Source organism: Cebus imitator, unplaced genomic scaffold (genome assembly GCF_001604975.1).
Source record: "Cebus imitator isolate Cc_AM_T3 unplaced genomic scaffold, Cebus_imitator-1.0 Scaffold154, whole genome shotgun sequence".
Classification (NCBI taxonomy): domain Eukaryota; kingdom Metazoa; phylum Chordata; class Mammalia; order Primates; family Cebidae; genus Cebus; species Cebus imitator.
The window spans coordinates 2,999,451-3,022,727 of NW_016107469.1; the positions used below are offsets into that span (position 1 = coordinate 2,999,451).

Sequence of the window (23,277 nt, forward strand, 5' to 3'; positions counted from 1 at the left end):
ACACATTGTAGTAAACTTGAAGTAAGACACTCTCATTTATTCATGACCTAAAAGTAGAACAAAAAATAAATAAATTAGTTAAATAAAAATAAGGCACATAAAAGTTCTTATTTGAGTTATATAAAGACAATTCACAAACAAAGAAATAGCAATCATAATATTAGAATTTATTTCAGAATAAAATTGGCCTCATCTGCTTTTGTTAGTGAGGAGGGAGACCCAGGCATTTGGGATTCCCTTCCCCTCTGTCATCCACTGTGCATCTCAATAGAAGAGAGAGCAGGCCAGCTGGCGCCTCCTGAATCTCCTTCCTGAAAACAACAGGCTAGGCCTTGGGGAAACCCTTCAGAAGGCACTATTTTTATTTAAAACAAGATCAAACCAGAAACCTTTTCACATGTGAGTCCTAAAACTGTAAACCGGAACCCTTTCATATGTAATTCCTAAAACTGTAAACCGGAACCCTTTCATATGTAATTCCTAAAACTGTAAACTAAAACCTTTTCACATGTGAGTCCTAAAACCATGAACTTAAGATTCTTCCACGTGTAACATCTAAAGTATAAGCCTATATAAAAGCTGAACCTCCCTTTGTTAGGGGAGCTTGGCTGTTAGGCACATATGCCACCAAGCTACCAGCTGAAATAAATTCCTTCCTCCTGTATTCGGTGTCTGAGAGATCCTTTCCTGCAGCTGCTCCTGCTACATTTTCGGTGGATTGGCTGGGAAGCAAGTCTCAGACAGCAGACGGCAGGAAAAAGTCTCTTAGGTAGTTTGCCTAGCCCTGTGGAGTATCCCTGCGGGGGGACTCCTGCTCGCTGTGGTGACGCATCCTGAGAGTGCTCCCGGGCAGGTATTTGCCAGGTGGAAAAGCCTCGCCAGAGCGGAGCAAGGAGGTCCTGCAGTGTCGATCCACCCAGTGGCTGAACACTGAGGAGGAATGAATATTTGGGGAAGTCTGGACACTAAATTTGGTAAGATTGAACCTGGGAAAGTAGCCCACCCCGTTTTGGGTGGAAGTGTGGCCTGATCACCCATGGGTGCCAGATCGGCACGTTGGAAGGTAGCTCTCTGTAACCTTGGAAGATTTTGCTTATGGTTTTGAATTGGAAGGAGAGCAAACGGATGTGTGTCTCTGTGTGTGGATGTCTGTCTGTGTCATCGAGCAATTCGTAAGAGAAGATTGAACCTGGGAAAGTAGCCTGCCCCATTTTGGGTGGAAGCGTGGCCTGATCATCCACAGGTGCCAGATCGGCACATTGGAAGGTAGCTCTCTCTGTAACCTTGGAAGCTTTTGCTTATGGTTTTGAATTGGAAGGAGAGCAATTGGATGTGTGTCTGTGTGTGTAGATGAAGTCTGGACACTGAATTTGGTAGGATTGAACCCAGGAAAGTAGCTGTAGGGGTTATTGCCAAGTTTAAAATGAGGAAACTGAGACCAGCATAAGAAGATTAAATGCCAATTTATTTAGCTCCTGGGTGAGGTTCCATGGTCCCAGGGGAAGGGGCCAGGGAAGTTGCACCAACTTCCTGGGGCGTGGGGTTTTTATGGCTATGAGGAACGAGCAACAGCTGGGTGCTCTGATTGACTCCAGGGGAGTGGGATTGAGACGGGGCATGCCATGATTTGTTGTTGGGTTGTTGGGCGGGTTTTCCAGTGGGAGAGCCAGCCAGGAGCGCTGCATCAGCTGGAGCCTTCCAGGGGAGCCATGCAGCAGAGCTAGGTGCCAAGTGCAGAGCCTGGTGCCGAGTGCAGAGGTGGGTGTGTCCAACCTCCCGAGGAGGCAACCGGCCTTACAGTAGCCCACCCCATTTTGGGTGGAAGCATAGCCTGATCACCCACGGGTGCCAGATCGGCATGTTGGAAAGTAGCTCTCTGTAACCTTGGAAGCTTTTGCTTATGGTTTTGAATTGGAAGGAGAGCAATTGAATGTGTGTCTGTGTGTATAGATGTGTCCGAGCAGACTCATCAGTAGTAAAAGGTATCAGGCCCATTAGGAAGGGCCTCATGTGTCAAGCAATGTGTAAGAATTAGAGGCAGCCACAGAAGGCTTGAGTGAAGAAGCCTCTGGGCGATTGTAAAAGGATTGACGTGAATGCAAATCGGAGAGTGCTCCATGCTGCATCTTGCTAGGCGGGAACGGGAACTGCTGTGAGTGAACTAGCACTCTCCTGGCTGTAGGAATTGTTTCTTTGAAGTGTTAATATGGGTCACTCCCATAGCAAGCCCACCCCTTTAGAAACCATGCTGAAAAATTTCAAAAAGGGATTTAGTGGAAATTATAAAGTAACTATGACACCAGAGAAATTAAGGGCTTTATGTAGGGAAGATTGGCCAGCATTTGGGGTTGATTGGCCCCCAGAGGGGACCCTAGACAGGTCCCTTGTCCCCAAAGTAAGGCATGAGGTTATATATGGTGAGCTAGAACACCTTGATCAATTTCCATACATAGACTCGTGGTTGTAGTTAGTGTTAAACACTCCGAAGTGGCTAAGAGAGCAGGTAGCAACTGTTTTAGTGGCCAAGGGACAGACTGCTAGAAACCACCATCCCCCTCGCCACCAAGAAATGTGGAACCTCAAGATCCAGGCAGACTCAGTGGCAGAGACAACTCCCAAGGTTTTGGTCAACCCAGCGGCAGAATTGTTTTTGTCAATAATGCCTCCTCCTCCTCAAGGACTCCCTGTCCCTGGGCCGGAGGCCTCAGTATCCCCACCAGAGCTGCACACCCCTAAACTCCCCAAAGTAGACAAAAGAGAATGTGGAAAAACTCCGCCCATTGCTGCCCACTTTCCAGAGGGAACTGCCTCTCTGGCAGCTTGTCTGTGACCCAAGGCCGGGGTGCAGATGCCTTTGAGAGAGCAGAGGTACACGGGAGTGGATGAAGATGGCCACATGGTAGAAAAGCATGTTTTCACTTACCTGCCATTCACCTCAGCTGATCTTATCAATTGGAAGAATAACAGCCCATCTTATACCGAGAAACCCCAAGCTCTCATTGATTTGCTGCAAACTATTATTCAGACTCATAATCCCATCTGGGCCCATTGCCATCAGCTGCTTATGTATCTTTTTAACACAGATGAAAGGCAGAGAATACTTCAAGCTGCTTCTAATTGGCTGGGGGAGCATGTTCCCACAGATTACCAGAACCCCCAAGAGTATGTCAGGGTCCAGCTACCGGGAACTGACCCCCAGTGGGATCCAAACACCCCGGAGGGCATGCAAAAGCTAATCAGGTACAGAGAAGCCTTGCTGGAAGGATTTTAAAAAAGGGGCCCAGAGAGTTACAAACATTAACAAAGTCTCTGAGGTTCTTCAAGGAAAAGAGGAAAGCCCTACCCAATTCTATGAAAGACTGTGTGAAGCTTACCGCATGTACACATCTTTTGATCCTGAAAGCCCAGAAAATCAGCATATGATAAATATGGCATTAGTCAGTCAGTGTGCAATTCAGTGAAAATTGCAGAAACAGGCAGGATTTGCATGCATGAATACCTCACAGTTATTGGAAATACCTAACCAGGTGTTTGTAAACTGAGAAACAGTGAGCCAGAGGGAAAGTCGTAAAGAAAGGGAGCACCAGGCTTGGGGGAATGCCGACTTGATAGCTGCCGCTATTAAAGGAGCACCCCCAAGAGGGTGGGAAAAAAGGGGTTCCTGGAAGGCCTCCCAGTCTGTGCGCCCATGCCTGCAATGTGACCAGTGTGCTTTTTGTCGAGAATTAGGACACTGGAAGGAAAAATGTCCATGGTTAATGGGAAAACAGGGAGACCCTGAGCACGAGGCTTCAGACAAAAGTGAAGGGCCTCTGTTCAATCTAATGAAAGGACCACTGGACTGAAGAGAACCGGGTTCTATTGCCCCCAAGGAGCCCATGGTCAGGATGACAGTAGGGGGCAAGGCCATTAACTTCCTCATTGATACAAGCGCTGAATATTTGGTGGTAACCACCCATGTGGCCCCCCTATTGAAGAAGACAACCGATATTGTTGGAGCTACTGGAGTGTCAGAGAAACAATCTTTCTGTTTGCCTCGGACTTCTGAGCTGGGGGGGCACGAGGTGATTCACCAGTTCTTATACATGCCTGATTGCCCTTTGCCCCTGCTAGGAAGGGAGCTGCTCAGTAAACTACGGGTGACCCTAACCTTCACAAAGAATGGCAACTTACAGTTGGCATTGCCTAAAACTGGGGTCATAATGGTCCTCAGGGTGCCTCATGAGGAAGAGTGGAGACTCTTCTTAACCAAACCAGACCAGGAAATAGAGCCTGAGTTAGCAAGATGATGGCCTAAGGTCTGGGCAGAGGACAATCCACCTGGACTGGCAATTGACCAGGCCCCTGTGCTCATTGAAGTCAAGCCTGGGGCACAACAAGTTAAACAAAAGCAATATCCAGTTCCCCGAGAGGTGCTAGGAAGCATTCAGGTCCATCTAAAATGCTTAAAGGACTATGGACTTATAGTTCCTTGCCAGTCTCCATGGAACACCCCCCTCTTGACTGTCCTTAAACCAGGGACCAAAGACTATAGGCCAGTACGAGACTTTCGCTTGGTCAATCAGGCCACAGTGACTTTGCACCCAACTGTGCCTAATCCATATACACTGCTGGGATTATTGCCAGCAGAGGATGGTTGGTTCACCTGCCTGGACTTAAAGGGTGCTTTCTTTAGCATCAGGCTGGATTTTGAAAGTCAGAAGCTATTTGCCTTTCATTGGGAGAATCCAGAAACAGGTGGGACAACCCAGTACACCTGGACCCGGCTCCCCCAAGAGTTCAAGAACTCTCCTACCATTTTTGGAAAGGCACTGGCCCGTGACCTGAAAGGTTTCTGGCTAAAGACTTAGGCTGTGTCCTGCTTCAATATGTTGATGATCTTTTTTTGGGACACCCCACAGTGGTTGGGTGCACAAAAGGAACTGATGTCTTACTTTGGCACCTGGAGGACTGTGGGTATAAAGTGTCTAAAAAGAAAGCCCAGATTTGCCAACAGCAAGTGAAGTACCTGGGGTTTAACATCCGGAAGGGGGAACGCAGGCTAGGAACAGAAAGGAAGCAAGTAATTTGCGACCTGCCAGAACCCAAGACTAGAAGGCAGGTGCGGGAATTCCTGGGAGCCGTGGGCTTCTGTAGATTGTGGATTCCAAGCTTTGCAGTACTAGCCAAACCACTCTATGATGTGACAAACGGGGGAGACAAGGAGCCCTTTGAATGGGGATCCCAGCAGCGTCAGGCCTATTAGGAACTGAAAACAAAACTAATGTCAGCTCCAGCTTTGGACCTGCCTGATTTAACAAAGCCCTTCACATTATATGTGTCAGAAAGAGAAAAAGTGGCAGCTGGGGTCCTAGTCCAAACCGTAGGACCTTGGCCCAGTCCAGTAGCTTACTTCTCCAAACAGCTGGATGGAGTTTCCAAAGGATAGCTCCCATGCTTAAGGGCCCTGGCAGCAACTGCTCTGCTAGCACAAGAAGCAGATAAGCTGACTCTGGGACAGAACTTAAATATCAAGGCACCCCATGCAGTAGTGACTCTAATGAATACCAGAGGGCATCACTGGTTATCAAATGTTAGGCTGACCAAATACCAGGGCCTGCTATGTGAAAATCCCCGCATCACCATTGAAGTCTGCAACACCTTAAACCCCGCCACTTTGCTCCCAATGTCAGAGGGTCAGGTGGAACACAACTGTGTTGAAGTCCTGGACACAGTCTATTCCAGCAGGCCTGATCTTCGGGATCAGTGATGGACAGTAGTAGACTGGGAGTTGTATGTGGATGGGAGCAGTTTTGTCAATCCACAAGGGGAAAGACGTGCAGGCTATGCTGTGGTAACTCTGGACACTGTAATCCAGGCCAAATCCCTGCCTCAGTGCACCTCAGCTCAGAAGGCCTAACTCATTGCTTTAACTCAAGCCCTAGAGCTGAGTAAAGATAAGGTTGTAAACATTTACACTGACTCTCGATATGCCTTCCTGACTCTCCAAGTACATGGAGCACTGTACAAAGACAGAGGCCTGTTAACTTCAGGGGGGAAAGAAATAAAGTATCAACATGAGATTTTGCAATTGCTAGAAGCAGTCTGGATGCCCCGGAAGGTAGCGGTCATGCATTGCTGAGGACATCAGCAGGACCAGACCTCTGTGGCCCTGGGAAATTCCCAAGCTGATTCAGCAGCTCGCAAGGCAGCATCTGCCTCCTACTGAACAGCAGTTACAGCCCCGCTGATTCCCCAGATCCCTGATCTAATACCTACTTACTCTAAGGAGGAAAGAGACTTTCTCCAGGCAGAAGGGGGACAACTGATTAAAGAAGGATGGATCCAACTGCGGATGGAAGAATAGCAGTACCACAGCTGCTGGGGGCCGCAGTTGTACAAGCCGTACATGAGGCCACTCATTTAGGTCAAGAGTCACTTGAAAAGATGCTGGGCCGGTACTTTTACATCTCACACTTACCAGCCTCGACCAAAACCATGGCACAGCGATGCATTACATGTCGGCAACACAATGCGAGGCAGGGTCCAACTATTCCCCCTGGAATTCAATCTTATGGAGCAGCTCCATTTGAAGACTTCCAGGTAGGCTTTACTGAAATGCCCAAGTGTGGGGGACATAAGTATTTGTTGGTCCTGGTGTGCACATACTCTGGGTGGGTAGAGGCCTTCCCGACTAGGACTGAAAAAGCCCATGAAGTAACCCGTGTATTGTTTTGAGATCTCATCCCTAGGTTTGGACTGCCACTGTACATCGGATCAGACAACGGACCAGCATTTGTGGTGGATTTAGTCCAGAAAACAGCAACGGCCTTGGATATCACCTGGAAACTGCAAGCTGCCTGCCGACCTCAGATTTCCGGAAAAGTAGAAAGAATGAACTGAACCATCAAAAACAGCTTAGGGAAACTGTGTCAGGAAACAAGATTAAAGTGGGTGCAGGCACTTCCCTTGGTGTTATTCAAAATTAGATGTGACCCCTCTAGGAAGACAGGATATTCCCCTTATGAAATCTTATATCATCCTCCCATACTCCAGACACTACCAGGAACTCCCTGGGAGTGGGGTGAGATTGAGTTAGGATGCCAGTTACGAGCTCTAGGGAAAATAGCACAGGATATTTCAATCTGGGTAAATGACAGATGTCCTGTAAGCTTATTTTACCCAGTTCACTCTTTCTCACCAGGTGATCGCGTGTGGATAAAGGATTGGAGTGCAGCCCCTCTGAAACCACAGTGGAAAGGACCCCAGACCGTGATCCTGACCACCCCCACGGCTGTGAAAGTAAAGGGAATCCCAGCCTGGATCCACCACCACCGTGTGAAACCAGCAGCTCTCGAGACTTCGAGAGCCATACCAAACACGGACAACAACTTCAGAATCACCTTAAAAGAGGACAACAAGCTCTGCTCCAGCCACATCCCGGAAGCTGGCTGGTCCATGCACAGCCAAAGCATGAGGAAATTCATCGTGGGTCTTGCTGTTCTTAATATTTGGACTTGTACAGTAGGGACATTAACTGATTTTGAAGAATGCTCTCAATGTGTCCATCAGGTTTAAAAGGTAGGGCAAAATGTCACTGCCATTCTTTTGTTTTACAGTTATTATGAGTGCACAGGGACACAAAAGGGAACGTGTTTATACAATGGTACTCAGTATAAGATATGTAGACTGGGGGATGGACAGCCTGATGTATGTTACAACCCACCAGAGCCCCCTACACATACGACTTTTGAAATTAGACTCCTGGCAGGACGATGGAATAGCCCTACTAAATTAATAGCCAGGACAGAAGAGAGAGGAAGCCCAAAACAGGTCACTCTAAGGTTTGATGCCTGTGCAGTCATCAATGCCTATCCTTCCGGTGCCGGGGGCTGTGGTTCCCTCTGGTGGGAACAAAGTTATGCAACAGAGCATAAATATCTCTGCCAGAAAATCTACTGGTGCTATGACTGCACCTATTGGTCCTGTGTCACCTGGGCCACTTGGAAAAATGATGAAAATGATCCTGTTCGCCTTGTGAAAGGGAGAGACACCACTTCAGGACGTAATGTCCCCTGTATCTCAGGACATTGTAACCCAGTAGAATTAATAATCACGAAATGGGAAAAAGGGGAGAGTGTAGTGCTAGGAATTTATGGAAAAGGATGTGACCCTGAAGTTAGTATCCAAATTTGGGGAAAAGTCCACAAACTCTCAGCCCAGCCAGTGTACCAACACTTTTATGATATATGAGATGAACCGATACCAGAGCTTCCAAAAAGGATGAAGAACTTGTTCCTCCAACTGGCTGAAAATGTGGCCCATTCCCTCAATGCCACTTCTTGCTATGTATGTGGAGGAACGACCATGGGTGACAGGTGGCCATGGGAAGCCTGTGAGTTATTACCTTCTAACCCTGTCCCGGATCTGATCTCAGTTCAAAGGGTTCAAACCAACAGTTTCTGGGTTTTAAAGGTCTCAATTATTGGACAATACTGTTTGGCCAGAGAGGGAGCAGTCTTCACTATTCCAGTAGGGAAGCTTAGCTGCTTAGGGCAGCAATTGTATAATGGAACCATGGGCACAGTAACCTGGTGGAGCTCAAATTATACCGAAAAGAACCCCCTCCTAAAATTTCCAAAATTACAGGATGCTTGGGATCATCCTGAGTACCAGAGAGATTGGACAGCCCCACCTGGGTTATACTGGATATGTGGACGTAGGGCATACATACAACTGCCTAATAGGTGGACAGGTAGCTGTGTCATAGGCATCATTAAACCCTCTTTCTTCCTATTATCTGTTAAGACTGGTGAGCTATTAAGGTATCCAGTTTACTCCGCTAGGGGGAAAAGACACCTAAAAATAGGGAATTGAACAGATGATGAGTGGCCACCAGAAAGAATTATTGAGTATTATGGGCAGGCCACATGGGCCGAAGATGGCTCATGGGGATACGGGACCCCTATTTACATGCTCAACCGGATCATCCAGTTGCAGGCTGTTTTGGAAATACTCACTAATGAAACGGCCAAAGCTCTGTCCCTCTTGGCCTGACAAGAAACTCAAATGAGGAATGTAATTTATCAGAACTGGCTGGCCCTAGATTATTTGCTAGCAGCCGAAGGAGGAGTCTGTGGAAAATTCAATCTAACCAACTGCTGTCTGCACATAGATGACCAGGGGCAAGCAGTGGAAGATATTGTGCGAGACATGACCAAACTGGCACATGTACCTGTACAGGTGTGGCACGGATTTAACCCTGAGTCCTTATTTGGAGGTTGGTTCTCATCCTTGGGAGGATTCAAAACCCTCATCATAAGTGTTATAATAATAGTAGGTGTTTGTTTGTTGCTCCCTTGTCTACTCCTCCTGTTCCTTCAGATGATTAGGGCTTCATCACTACTGTAGTTAGCCAAAAAATGACATCACAAGTATATGAAACATTATCAGTTGGTTTCTTCAGAAAATCTGGAAAGTGAGAATGAAAGTGAGACCTCTCACTAATATTATAAAATGGTGAGGGTCTCAAAGGGGGGGGTGAGGAGGGAGACCCAGGCATTTGGGATTCCCTTCCCCTCTGTCATCCACTGCGCATCTCAATAGAAGAGAGAGCAGGCCAGCTGGCGCCTCCTGAATCTCCTTCCTGAAAACAACAGGCTAGGCCTTGGGGAAACCCTTCAGAAGGCACTATTTTTATTGAAAACAAGATCAAACCAGAAACCTTTTCACATGTGAGTCCTAAAACTGTAAACTGGAACCCTTTCATATGTAATTCCTGAAACTGTAAACTAAAACCTTTTCACATGTGAGTCCTAAAACTGTAAACCGGAACCCTTTCATATGTAATTCCTGAAACGGTAAACTAAAACCTTTTCACATGCCAGTCCTAAAACTGTAAACTGGAACCCTTTCATATGTAATTCCTGAAACTGTAAACTAAAACCTTTTCACATGTGAGTCCTAAAACTATGAACCTAAGATTCTTCCATGTGTAACATCTAAAGTATAAGCCTATATAAAGGCTGAACCTCCCTTTGTTAGGGGAGCTTGGCTGTTAAGCACATATGCCACCAAGCTACCAGCTGAAATAAATTCCTTCCTCCTGTATTCAGTGTCCGAGAGATCCTTTCCTGCAGCCGCTCCTGCTACATTAGGGCTTATTGTTTGGGAAATAAGTCTTCTCTCTCAAAGAATAAAGGCTGTCACCTTTTTTTTGAAAATCTTTGAGTTATCACTTTGGCTAATTAATAACATATTTGACAATGACTTGTGATCCCCTTTAGTGATGTTAAGTGTTTTAAAGTTTTTATATTTGTAAAACTTTCCAAAGTCAAGTTCTAACTTTAGTTCTCATGAGTTTTTTTTTTAATATTAGTTCATTGAAGTTCCAAAGAAATATATTCAGCTTATTTGATATAAGAAAATCATACAGGAAGCACTGTCAAATATAAAATATTTGACACTATTTTGTCAAACCAAATTAGGCATTTAACCTTCTTTCGATTATATTTATATAAATGTGTTATTAGTATGTATTCCAGAATTGTATATAATTCTTGTTAATCTGATATGTTTTAGCATATGGTATCAGTAGTAATTATAATTATTATGTAAAATTATATGCCACAGAAGTAACCAGATATTCTTTTAAATTGTGTCTTTATCTATGACTATTTTAAGACTTTTATCATCCACAGTTGTTTTATCTTTTTCAAAAGGTGATTTTATAATCAGCATAGGACTCTGATGGGTGCTGTGAAATGCAGGTTTTAGAGATTGTGACACTAAATTGGGGGGGGGAGAGGGAAATTCCAAGACTCCCATGGAGAGCTGAAATGTTCATGAATGGGAGGTAATAACATAGACTGAACTAACAGAAGACCAAAATAATCCTGTAATTACTTTTAGCTGAAAATGTTGCTCTCCCTTTCTTTCTTTTTCACAACCAAAAAATATTTTGAGCTATTTACAGCATTTAACAATTGAATAAAGTATGCTCCTATAAAAAAATTGGAGCAAATTTCTCTCTACCTGATTTCTCCAAAATTTAGAAACTAGTTGTGAATATACTTAACTTATGGCAATATAGTTATTTGCATAAGTACAATAAGAATCTGTGTTATTTTGTAAAAGGACACAATTGGAGACATTGGTCATTTAAGGTTTTGACTGAAATAGCATGCTATCAGATACAGACTTCTTTAAGGAATCAAAGATATCTTACAGAGCCAATAAAAGCCCCTTGGAAAAGCTGACTCCAAACCTTGTCTACAAAGTCATTGTATAGGTTTCTGATCTCTGGTAAGTAAAGAATGTCACTTTCTGACAGGTCCAGAAGCCTCCAGATTTTCTTGGGACCTTGAGGTGAAGAATTCACCTAATTAATATAGGTATTTCCAGGCACAGGCTGAGCTTAAGACATTAAAGTTCAGTCTGAGATCCCTTATGGAATAAAATTCCAGCAAAGCCAATTTAAGCAAAAAGGAGGAGCCTATATGGCAAATAATTATTCTGGCTGACTTTATGCAAATACTCCAGCCAAGTATAGTAAAACTAAAACATATTTTGCAAATGAATTTGTCCTATGATTGTCTTTAGCAAAAACACGAGTGTAGAGAGAGAAATCATGTTTCAAAATAAACTATAGTACACCTGTTGTTAGATTCTAGTCTTGCCTAACCTCGTGTTTTTTCTATTTTTATTATTTTCTACAGTTTGGACTGAATTCTAAAATTTGCCCTGGCTACAAGTTTCCAAAATAATGTTTTCAATTATTTTCCTTCTTTTCTTTCCTTTTATCCCTATTTTTTTCTGATTTGAAGTCACTAAAAATTAAGCTCTGCTCTCTTAAAGCCATGAGAACCGAAGCTAAACAACTTAAACTTCCAAAGAAAAGAATAGCAATCTAGTTACACACATAAGCCACTTTCATATCTGCCTACTGATGTGTAGATTTCAGAATAATATGGCCTATATCAATCTTCCAATATTAATATCTTTTTGTTTGTTATTTTACTCTTCTTCTTCCTCTATTTTCTCTTTGTAGGATGTGGGATTTTAAACCTGCTAAAAATGAGCTTCCCTAATAATGTGGGACCTACTTATCTAAGAATAAATCATCCTCTCCATGACAGATCAGGCAGAACCTGAGACCAGAAACTCATTTTCTTCTAAAAGGCTATCTCTGAAAGGCTTTAAGAAAGGAAAGCAGTGTGGGGAATGTAAAAAGAAAATAAATCTTGAGACCCCAAAATCACTAAGCCAAAGAAAAAGGTCAAGCTAAGAACTGCTTAGGGAAAGCCTTCCTTCCATTCTATTCATGGAGCTACTAAGATTAAAAAAGGTACATACAGGCCTCACAAGAAATTTCCTTGTGGACAAAGGAAACTCAAAGTGATCCCTCTGCTCACTGAGATAAATACATATTGATTGTCTCCTTTGGAAAGGCTAATCAGAAACTCAAAATAATGCAACGCTTGGCTTTTATCTGCCTATGAACTGGAAGCCCTCTCCCTATTTTGAGTTGTCCTGCCTTTCATGATTGAACCAATGTGCATCTTATGTATATTGATTGCTATCTCATGTATCTCTAAAATGTATAAACCAAGCTGTGCCCCGACCAGCTTGGGCACATGTTGTCAGGGCCTCCTGAGGCTTCGTTACAGGCACATGTCCTTAACTTTGGGAAAATAAACTTTCTATATTGACTGAGATCTTTCTCAGATATTTGGAACTCACTCTACACACACATACACAAACACACTCATAAACATGCATACACAAATACACATATATGTATATTTGTGTTATAAACCTATTAGTCCTTTTTCTGTAATATAGATTTTAAGGAAACTCCAGGGCTTCATTTGTCTTTTTTCTTTGCTTATAGTTCTTTGTGTGTGTGTGTGTGTGTTTTAAAACACTTGGGAATAGGAAGAGCAAGATGACTAAAATAAACTCCCCAGTGATAATCCTACCATAGGAACACCAAGTTGAATAACTATCCATGCAAAACAAAACCTGCATAAGAACCAAAAATCAAGTAAGCAATCACAGTACCTGGTTATAACAGGCAAGAAAACTATCAAGAAAAGAAGCACTGAAGGGTGCAGCCAAGGCAGTCTTGCATTACTTTCACCACCCCTCCTTCATCTCCCAGCAGTACTAAAAGAGATAATACACGTGTTTGTGGGAGGGGGAGTCAAGGACTTTGGAAATTTGTATTGGAATTCAGTGCTACCTTGTCCCAGTGGAACACAACACAGGGCAAAATTTAGCCAGTGCCCATAGAGGAAGCACTTATAGTAGCCCCAGTGAAAAAGCAAGCTTTTACTCCAACAGTGGGAACCTGAGTTCTGCCTAGCTCCATCAATGGGTGATTAATGTGGCCTGGGGTCCTGAATAAATTTGAAAGACAGTCAGGCCACAAGGCTTGCAGTCCTCAGGTAAGTCCTGGTACTTTGCTGAGCTTGGAGACAGTGGTACTGAAATACCCATAACTCAGTGAGACAAAAGCTGGTGTGGCCAAGGGAATGCTTGCATCACCTCTTCTCCAACTCCAGGCATCCCTCTACTTGCAGAAAGCAAAGGGAAGACTAAAAATAACCATGTCTTGTGAATTGGATACCAGTTCAGCCACAGGAAAAAAAACAACAACATCAACAAAAAACAGAACATGAAGCAGAGTCCTGAGATCTCCAATTTCAGACCCTATGATGTCCTGGATGACATTTCCAGACCCACCTTGGGCTAGAAGGGAACCCACTAACCTGAAGTAAAAAAACAAGCTTTGGCAGGATGCAACACATGCTGACTAAAGGAACCTTGTTAGGGCTACATGAGTTGTAGCCAGGCAGTAGTCACCATGGGCCTTGGGCTAGACCCAGTACCATGCTGGCTTCAAGTGTGACCCAGCATAGTCCCAACTGTGGTGGCCCTGGAAGTGTTTGCATCATCCCTCCCCCAACTTCAGTCAGCCCAGCACAGAAAGACAAACACCTGTTTGGGGAAAAGTGAGAAAAGAGAATGAGAGACTTCCTGGTATTCCAGGAAATTCTCCCAGATCTTATTCAAGTCCACCAATGTTATGCCTTTACAAGTGTCCAAATGTGGCAACATTACTGGATTTGTGGCACCCCCTAGTGCAGATATAGCTGCAGTAACCAAAGATATAAATTGCAACACTCAAGTCCATTTAAGAAACAGGAGAGTCTTCTCAAGAAGTATAGATCCAAACAAGCAAGAACTGCAAAGATTAGAATACCTAAACTCAAAACCCAAACATCATGAATATCAACAAGCATCAAGAACATACAAGAAAACATGACATCACCAAATGAACAAAATAAGACACCACTGACCAATCCTGGAGTGAGAGACATATGTGACATTTCAGACAGAAAACTCAAAATAGCTTTTTTTGAGGAAGCTTAACCAATTTTACAATAAAACAAAGAAGGAATTCAGAATTCTATTAGAAAAAATTTACAAATATATTGAAATAATTGAAAAATCAAGTAGATATTTAGGAGTTTAAAAATTCAATTAACAAACTGAAAACTGCATCAGAGTATTTTAATTGCAGAAATTATTAAACCAAATAAAAATAGTGAACTTGGAGATTGGATACTGAAAATACATAGTAAGAGAAAGCAAAAGATAAAAAGGATAAAAAAGAATGAAGCACACCAACAAGATCTGGAAAAAAGCCTCAAAAAATCTAATCATTACTCGTCTTAAAGAGGAGGTAGGCCAAGAGGTTGGAGTAAAAAGTCTATTCAAAGAAATAATAACAGTGAACCTTTGAGACCTAGAGAAAGTTATCAATATTCAAGTATAAGAAGGTAATAGAACACTAAGTGGATTTAACACATTAAGATTACTTCAAAACATTCAATAATCAAACTTCCAAAAGTAAAAGATAAAGAAAGAATCCTAAAAGCAGCAAGAAACAAAGAAACAAAAAGACAAATAACATACAAATGAGTGCCAACAGCCAGTGAAAATACCTTTAAAACAAAAGGGCTGCCAGGTGAGGTGGCTTATGCCTGTAATCCCAGCACTTTGGTAGGCCAAGGTGGGTGGATCACCTGAGGTCAGGAGTTCGAGACCAGCCTGGCCAACATGGTGAAACCCTATCTCTACTAAAAATACAAAAATTAGCCCAGTGTTGTGGCATGCACCTGTAATCCCAGCTACTCAAGATGCTGAGGCAGGAGAATCTTATGAACGAGGAGGTGGAGGTTGCAGTGAGCTGAGATTGTGCCATTGCACTCTTGGGTGACAGAGCAAGACTCTGCCTAAAAAAAAAAAAAAAAAAAAAAAAAAAAAAAAAAAAAAAAAAGAAAGAAAGAAAGAAAGTAAAAAGGAAAGAAAAAAGGAGAAATATTTTCCCAAATGAGAACTAAGAAATTTTATAAACACCAGACTTGTTCATACAAGAAATGTAAAAGGAAGTTCTTGATTCTAAAAGGAAAGGATGTTAATGAGCAGTAAGAAAAATCTAAAGGCAAAAACTCACAGCTAACAGTGAGTAGACAAAGAATACTGTGACAATGTGTTCACTGTGTGTAAACCATTCATATCTTGAGTAGTAAGACTAAAATACAAACATACTAAAAACACTAGTTAAAATACTTTTAAGATGTAGATGCTGCAAAGGACATAAACTAATTCTTTTTATGACTGCATAGTATTCCGTTGTGTACATTGGCCACATTTTCTTTACACAGTCTGACACTGAGGGGCATTTCATTGGTTCCAAGTCTTTGCTATTGTGAATAGTGCTGCAATAAACATACCTGTGCATGTGTCTTTATAGTAGAATGAATTATAATCCTTTGGGTATATACCCAGTTATGGGATTGCTAGGTCAAATGATATTCCTGGCTCTAGATCCTTGAGGAATCGCCACACTGTTTTCCACAATTGTTGAACTAATTTACTCTCCCACCAATAGTGTAAAAGTGGTCTTATTTCTCTACATCTTCTCCAGCATCTGTTGTTTCCTGAATTTTTAATGATTGCCATTATAACTGGTATGAGATAGTTATCTCATTGTGGTTCGCATTTGTATTTCTCTAGTGACCAGTGATGATAATTTTTTTTTCATATGTTTGTTGACTACATAAGTGTCTTCATTTGAAAAGTGTCTGTTCATATCCTTCACCCACATTTTGATGGGGTTGTTTTTTTTTTTCTTGTAAATTTGTTTAAGTTCCTTGTAGATTCTGGATATTAGTCATTTGTCAGATAGATAGATTGCAAAACATTTCTCCCATTCTGTAGGTTGCCTGTTTACTCTGATGATAGCTTCTTTTGCTGAGCAGAAGCTCTTCATTTTCAGCAAACTAACACAGGAACAGAAAACGAAACACTGCATGTTCTTACTTATAAGTGGGAGTTGAACAATGAGAATATATGGAGTTGAACAATGAGAATATATGAGAATAATATAATCACAATATATAGAGGGGAACATCACACACCGGTGCCTTTGAGGATTGGGAGAAAAAGAAGGGATAACATTAGGAGAAATACCTTATGCAGATAATGGTTTGATGGGTGCAGCAAACCACCATGGCACATATATACCTATGTAGCAAACCTGCACATTCAGCTCATGTATTCCAGAACTTAAAGTATAATTTTTAAAAAAGATGTAGATATTATAAACAGATATAAATAGAAACAACAAAAAATTAGAAAGTTGTGGGTGATGGAGTTAAAGTGTATAAATTTTATGAGTTATCTATTAGTTGGGTTTTTTGGCAATCAGAATTAAGTTGTCATCAGTTTAATATGATCATTTATAAAATGTCATTTATAAGCCTCATGGTAACCTCAAATCAAAAGACTTACAATAGGCATATGAAAAAAAAAAAGCATGAAATTAAAACAGACAACAAGAGAAAATCACATTTATACAAATGAAGATAAAGGAAGAAATAAAAGAACAAAGATGACACCAAAAAATCAGAAAACAAATAACAAAACATTAGTAAAGTCCTCACATATCAATTACATTAAATGTAAATAGACAAAAATCTCTAATCAAAAGGCATAAAGTATCTGAAAAAAGATTTTAAAAAGAGACCCAAGTGTGAGCTGCCTACAAGAAACCCAACTCACCTATAAAAAATACACAGACTGAAAATAAAGGGATGGAAAACATATTCTATGCCAATAGAAACCAGAAAAAGTGCAGGAGTACCTATACTCCTATCTAAAAAGAGACAAAGAAGTACATTAAATAGTGACGAGAGTCTTGCTAAATTGTTATATTCAACAAGAGAATATAACAATTTTAAATACATGTGCACCCAACACTGGAGCACTTAGATATGTGAAGCAAATACTATTAAAGCTAAAGAGAGAAATAGACCCCAATAAAATAATAGCTAAACATTTCATCCTCCAACTTTCAGCCTTGAGTAGATTATCTGGACAGAATATCAGCAAAGACACATTGAATCTAACCTGCACTACAGACCAAATGCAGCTAATAGATAGTTACAGAACATTTCATTCAATAGCTGCAGAGTACATATTTTTTTCTTTAGCATGTGGATTGTCCTAAAATATCGATCATATTTTAGGCAACAAAACAAGTCTTAAGACATTCAAAAGAAAATGAGGGAATTATATCCAGCATCTCCTCTGGCCAAAATTGAATAAAACTAGAAATCAATAACAAAAGGAACTTTGGAAACTATATAAACACATGGGAATTAATCTATAAGCTCCAGAATGACTGGTTGGTCGATAAAATTTTTTTTTTAAATTAAAATGTTTTGAAACAAATGAAAATAGCAATAAAACATACCAAAATTTATGGAATACAGCAAACCAGCACTAATAAAAGGTTTACAGCAGTAAGTGCCTACATTAAAAAGGTAGAAAAATTTCAAATGAAAAATGATGCATCTTAAAGAGCTAGGCAAGCACCTGCTAAGCAAACCCAAAGTTAGTAGAAGAAAAGAAATAATAAATATCAGAGCAGAAGTGAATGAAATTAAAACTAAAATCAATTACAAAAGATTAATGAAAGGAATATTGGTATTCATAAATGGTAAACAAAGTCAACAAAATTTTAGGCAAATAAGCTAAAAAAGAGAGAAGACTGAGACAAATAAAATCAGAGATTAAAAAGAGACATTACAACTGATACTAGAAAAAATCAAAGGATAATTAGTGACTACTAGAGCAACTATATGAAAATAAATTAGAAAACCTATGAATAATGGATACATTACTAGACATACACAACTTACCAAAATAGAACAGTAGGAAATCCAAAACCTTAACAACAACAAGATCAAAGCCATGATAAAAGTCTCCTATTGAAGAAAAGTCCAGGACTCAATGACTTCACAGTTGAATTTTACTAAACATTTAAAAAAGAGCTAAATATAATCATCCTCAAATTATTCCCAAAAATAGAGGAGAAAATACTTCCAAACTCATCCTACAAAGCCAGTATTACCCTGACACCAAAACTAGAAAAAGACACAACAAAAACTATGTGCCAATATCTCTGATGAACATTGATGCGAAAATCGTTAACAAAATACTAACAAATCATATTGAACAATGGATTAACAGATCATTCATCTCAACCAAGTGGGATTTATCCTAATGATTCAAAAAAGGGCAAAAAACAAGAAAATCAGTGTGGCCAGGCATGGTGGCAAATAAATCAACGTGATTCATCATATCAATGAAGAACACAAACTATATGATCATTTCAACTGATGTTGAAAATAATTTGATGAAATTCAACATCCTTTCATTGTAAAAACTCTCAAAAACTGGGTATAGAAGGAATATATATCAACACAATAAAATCCATATTAGACAGATCTAGAGCTGGTGTGATACTGAATGAAAGAAAGAAAAAGAAAAAAGAAAAAACAGCTAAGAGCCTGTCCTCTAAGATCTGGAATGAAAAAAGGATGCTCACTTTCACCACTGTTACTTAACATAGTACTGGAAAAAACAAAGTGTATGTAACTTGGAACAGAAGTTAAATTATCTTTGATTGCAGATGAAACAGTCTTATATTTAGAAAAACACAAATATTTCACCAAAAAAAACTATAACTTATGAACACACCTAGCAAAGTTGCAGATACAAAGTCAACATACATTTGCATTTCTATAGGCCAACAGCAAAAAATCTGAAAAAAAATCAAGAAAGTAATCGTTACAAATGAAATAAAACACCTAGAAATAAACTCAACTCAAGATTTGGGAGATCTCTACAAAGAAAACTATACGCATTGATGAAAGAAATTGAAAACACACACAAAATCATATGTTCATGGATTTAAAGAATCAATATTGTTTAAATTTCCATGCTATCCAAAGTACTAGAGATTTGAGGCAATTCCTAACAAAATACCAATGACATTTTTTCACAGAAATCTGAAAAAAAAAAGAATCCTAATATTTATTTATATGGAAACACACACACACACACACACACACACACACGCACATGCACACACGCACACACACACACACACAGAAAAACAAACCTAAAAATATCCAAAGTCATTCTGAGGAAAAAAATAACAAAACTGGAAGAATCACATTTACCTTATTTGAAATTTTACTACAGAGCTGTGGCAACAAAAAGAACATGGTACTGGCATAAAACAAGACACGTAAACAAATAGAATGGAATAAAGAGGCCAGAAATAAATTTATATATCTTTGGTGAACTGATTTTTGACAAAGTTACCAGGAGTATACATTGGATAAAGAATAGTCTCTTCAATAAATGGTGCTGGAAAAACTAAATGTCATATGCAGAAGAATGAAACTAGGGACACATCTCTTGCCATATATAAAAAATCAAATCAATATGTATTAAAGCCTTGAACCTAGAACATAAAACCATGAAAGTACTAAAAGAAAATATAGGGAAACATCTCTAGGATATTGGTCTGGGCAAATGTTTCTTGAACAATACCTACAAAGCACAGATAACCAAAGCAAAAAATGGGATCACATTATGGTAAAAACAAACAAACAACAACAACAAAAACTTCTGCACAGAAAAGAAAACAATAAAGTGAAGAAACAACCCACGGGGTGAAAAAAATATTTTCAAACTACCCATCTCAATAGGAATTAATAATCAGAATGTATAAGCAGTTCTAACTACTCTATAAGAAAATAAACAACAATCTAATTAAAAATTGGGTAAAATATCTTAGGCATTTCTCAAAAGAAGATACACATTTTCTCATCAACCTCAGGATTGCAGGTTGGAGGATGCCTTAGCATGTCTCTCCCTCTTGAAAAGAAAAAATAATGTGTAGACAGACTGTGGACATATATTTTCTGATAAGCAACACTGTAACTAAGGAGGAAGACTGAACAAAACCACAGACCCTTTGAAAACAGTGATGGACTGCAGCCTACAATGTGAGTCAGGCAGAAAACTGTGAGTCCCCACAGTGTGAGATGGGGAGACCCTGCCTCTGGCCTATACACTCTCACTGGGGAAACCTGGCAATCCCAGGCCGTGGAGAAACGCTTTAACCCTACTCAGCACTTGAGTTGATTTAGTAAGCAGTGGAGAGTACATGAGAAAGATCAACATTGGACATGCTTTGTGTGTGTAAGGCCGGCCGCCTCGCAGAGGGTTAAACAGACACATCCATCTCTCTCCGCACCTGATAACTGCGTAATCACCCAAGCTCGTTATCTGGCCTTGCCGCAAGGCTTCCCCGCACCCGCCTCCGCATACCAGACCCAAGCCCACATTTAGCACTAAACTATGCATTCAACTCCCAGCCCGCTGTTAATAAACCCTGCAGGAAAATTTTTAAAAGAAGCCCCATCAGACCCTGCCCGGTAGCAGCCTGCTCTGTAGGCCCTCGGAAGGCCCACTTACCCAAGGTCCTGCATGCCTACCCATAACCACTAGCTCCAGGCATTTCCTGCTTCTTAATAGCCAATAGGAGTGCCTTCACTTTGTTTCCCCAACAGCCAATCAAGACCCACTTACCCAAATTCCCGCCCATCTACCAATAGCAATGAGTTTCAGGCACTTCCTGCTTCCTGACAGCCAATAAAATTGCCTTTGCTTTGTTTCCCCAATAGCCAATCAATCGCCTTCCCTTCCCATAAAACCCCATGACCTAAACAGCCAGGTGCGACTTCTCTGGCCCCTCCCTGGACCACAGAACCTCGCCCAGGAGCTGAATAAATTAGCTTCTCATTTTCTTATATGTGCCTCAGTTTCCTCAGTTTACCTTGGCAATAAAGCTTACATTGGTGCTGAAACCTGGGAGGAGTTGTAAGACCCCCTCCTGGGGGGGGGGGGAACTGACTCCTCCACCCGAGTCCAGATCAGGAGCTGCTCTGCCACGAGGTAAGTCTTCTGTTGCCCATAACTTTTCCTGCTGCCTACTCTGTGGACTCCCTGCTCGTAACCACGGCCACGTCAGGGACTACTTCCCATCTCTCACCGTGGGCCCAGGGCCCCAGCCTCGTTCCGAGGACCTGAGTGTAATGGAGACAACCCTACACTCTTGTCTTCTCCCCATAAGGGGTCACTCAGGGCCAGGAATCTGAGGGAGACGTCCCCACCTTCCTGAACCCTCTCGTAGTCTCTGGTGTTTGGGGGGATGGCCCGGGATGCTGAGCTGCCCTTGCGATCATCTCCACAGCAGCGGCTAAGGTTTGGGTGATCAGAAGCCCTGTTCACAAGCTTGGGCTCTGCCCAGGACTGAAATCAGACCTCTGGCTTTCAATCTCAAACTTGCCCTTTGGCAGGCCAGCTCCTGCCTAGGTGCATTTGGTTTCTCTCTCTCTCTCTCTTTCTCTCTCTCTATTCCCGAGTAAGTGTGTGGGTGAGTGAGTTTATGTGTAGTCCCACGGCTTAACGGCTACGGGGCTTGTGTGGGCCTCCACCTGTGGTTCCACGGGGATGTCATAAGGCATAATGGTGATTCACCTCAGGACCAACAGTTCTGAGGTGACCAGGCCCGGGGGTTATATAGGTACACCTCAGCCAAGATGCCCCTGAAACAATCCTTCGGGGATGTGGCCAGGAAGGCATCAGGCTGGTCTCCCACCTGGGGGGCACCCACCCTTTGTCTGTCAATTCTATATGTGGTCTTGTCTCTACTGTAGATTTGCCAGCTTTGTTAGACTCTTATTAGCTGATATACAGTGGGTAACAAACCACTGGCTTCAGGAAACCTTCATTAAGTTCCTGCCTCTAAAAATAACTCTGTCCTCCTTTTTCCTTCTATTTTTCTTCTACCACTGAAACCCCACTTCCCAGTTCCACTCCTTTCACTTTCTCTAATTCTGCCATGTGGCAAATTGCTCTAGCCCTGTCCCTCTTTATTTTCTTTCTCATTGTTGTCATTGCAGCCTGTAGGTTCTCTCAGCCACCCCCTCCAGGAAAAGAGCTTTTCTGCCCGTGTTGGGTATAATTTCTTTCCGTGTCCACTTCTCGCCCTTAGGCCACTGAAAAAGATAAAATATGGGTAATCAGAAATCCCGCTCAGACCCCAAGTCACCACTAGGTTGCCTAGTCCAAAATCTACCCAAACTGGGTCTTTCTATAAAAAAGAAAATGTTACTCTTCCTCTCCTCTGTAGCCTGGCCCACAATATCCTCTAGACAACCAGTCCAGGTGGCCTCCTAGGGACATCCTCGACTTTAACGTTTTAACAGGTTTAGACAACTTTTGCCAGAAGAACAGCAAGTTCGTGGAGGTTCCCTATATTCAAGCTTTCTGGCATCTCTGTTCCCACCCTGGCCTCTGCTCATCCTGCAGTACTGCCCAAGTACTCCTGGCCAAAAATGTCCCTGCACTGCCCTTGGCCCCTTCGCCAACCTCCTCTTCTTCTTTTCTGATCCCAATCTGCCTAAGGGACTCTCCCTACCCCTCACTCAACCCTCTAATCCCCCGCCATACCCGGACCCCCAACCCCCTCCTGCTCCTCCTCCTCCAAGTTCTGACATGGCCTCTCCTATTAGTGCTCACACTCGTTCATGCAGCACTCCCAGCGATGAAAACTCCCTCCTTTGTCCTCTCTGCGAGGTGGCCGGAGAAGAGGGTGTGGTCTGAGTGCACGTTCCTTTCTCCCTTACTGATCTGTCCACCATCGAAAAACGCTTAGGGTCATTCTCCGCCAATTCTACTGCTTACATCAAGGAATTTCGTTATCTCACTCAGGCATATGACCTTACCTGGCATGACACTTATGTAATCCTGTCCTCTACCCTTACTCCTGATGAGCATAACCGCATCCTTGTGGCAGCCAGG

At 41.9% G+C, this 23,277-nt stretch overlaps 1 long non-coding RNA gene across 2 annotated transcripts; it reads right to left on the reverse strand.

Annotated features, from left to right (window-relative positions):
• Positions 1 to 365: 365 nt before the first annotated feature.
• LOC119473392 lies at positions 366 to 9,985 on the reverse strand. Of its 2 annotated transcripts, none has more exons than XR_005202593.1 (3): positions 9,926 to 9,985; positions 9,778 to 9,851; positions 366 to 389 (listed from the first exon to the last, which is right to left on the reverse strand). It is a non-coding gene; the product is annotated as an uncharacterized LOC119473392 (long non-coding RNA). The 2 variants fall into 2 exon arrangements; XR_005202594.1 differs by lacking the exon at positions 366 to 389 and adding an exon at positions 9,422 to 9,703.
• Positions 9,986 to 23,277: the final 13,292 nt, after the last annotated feature.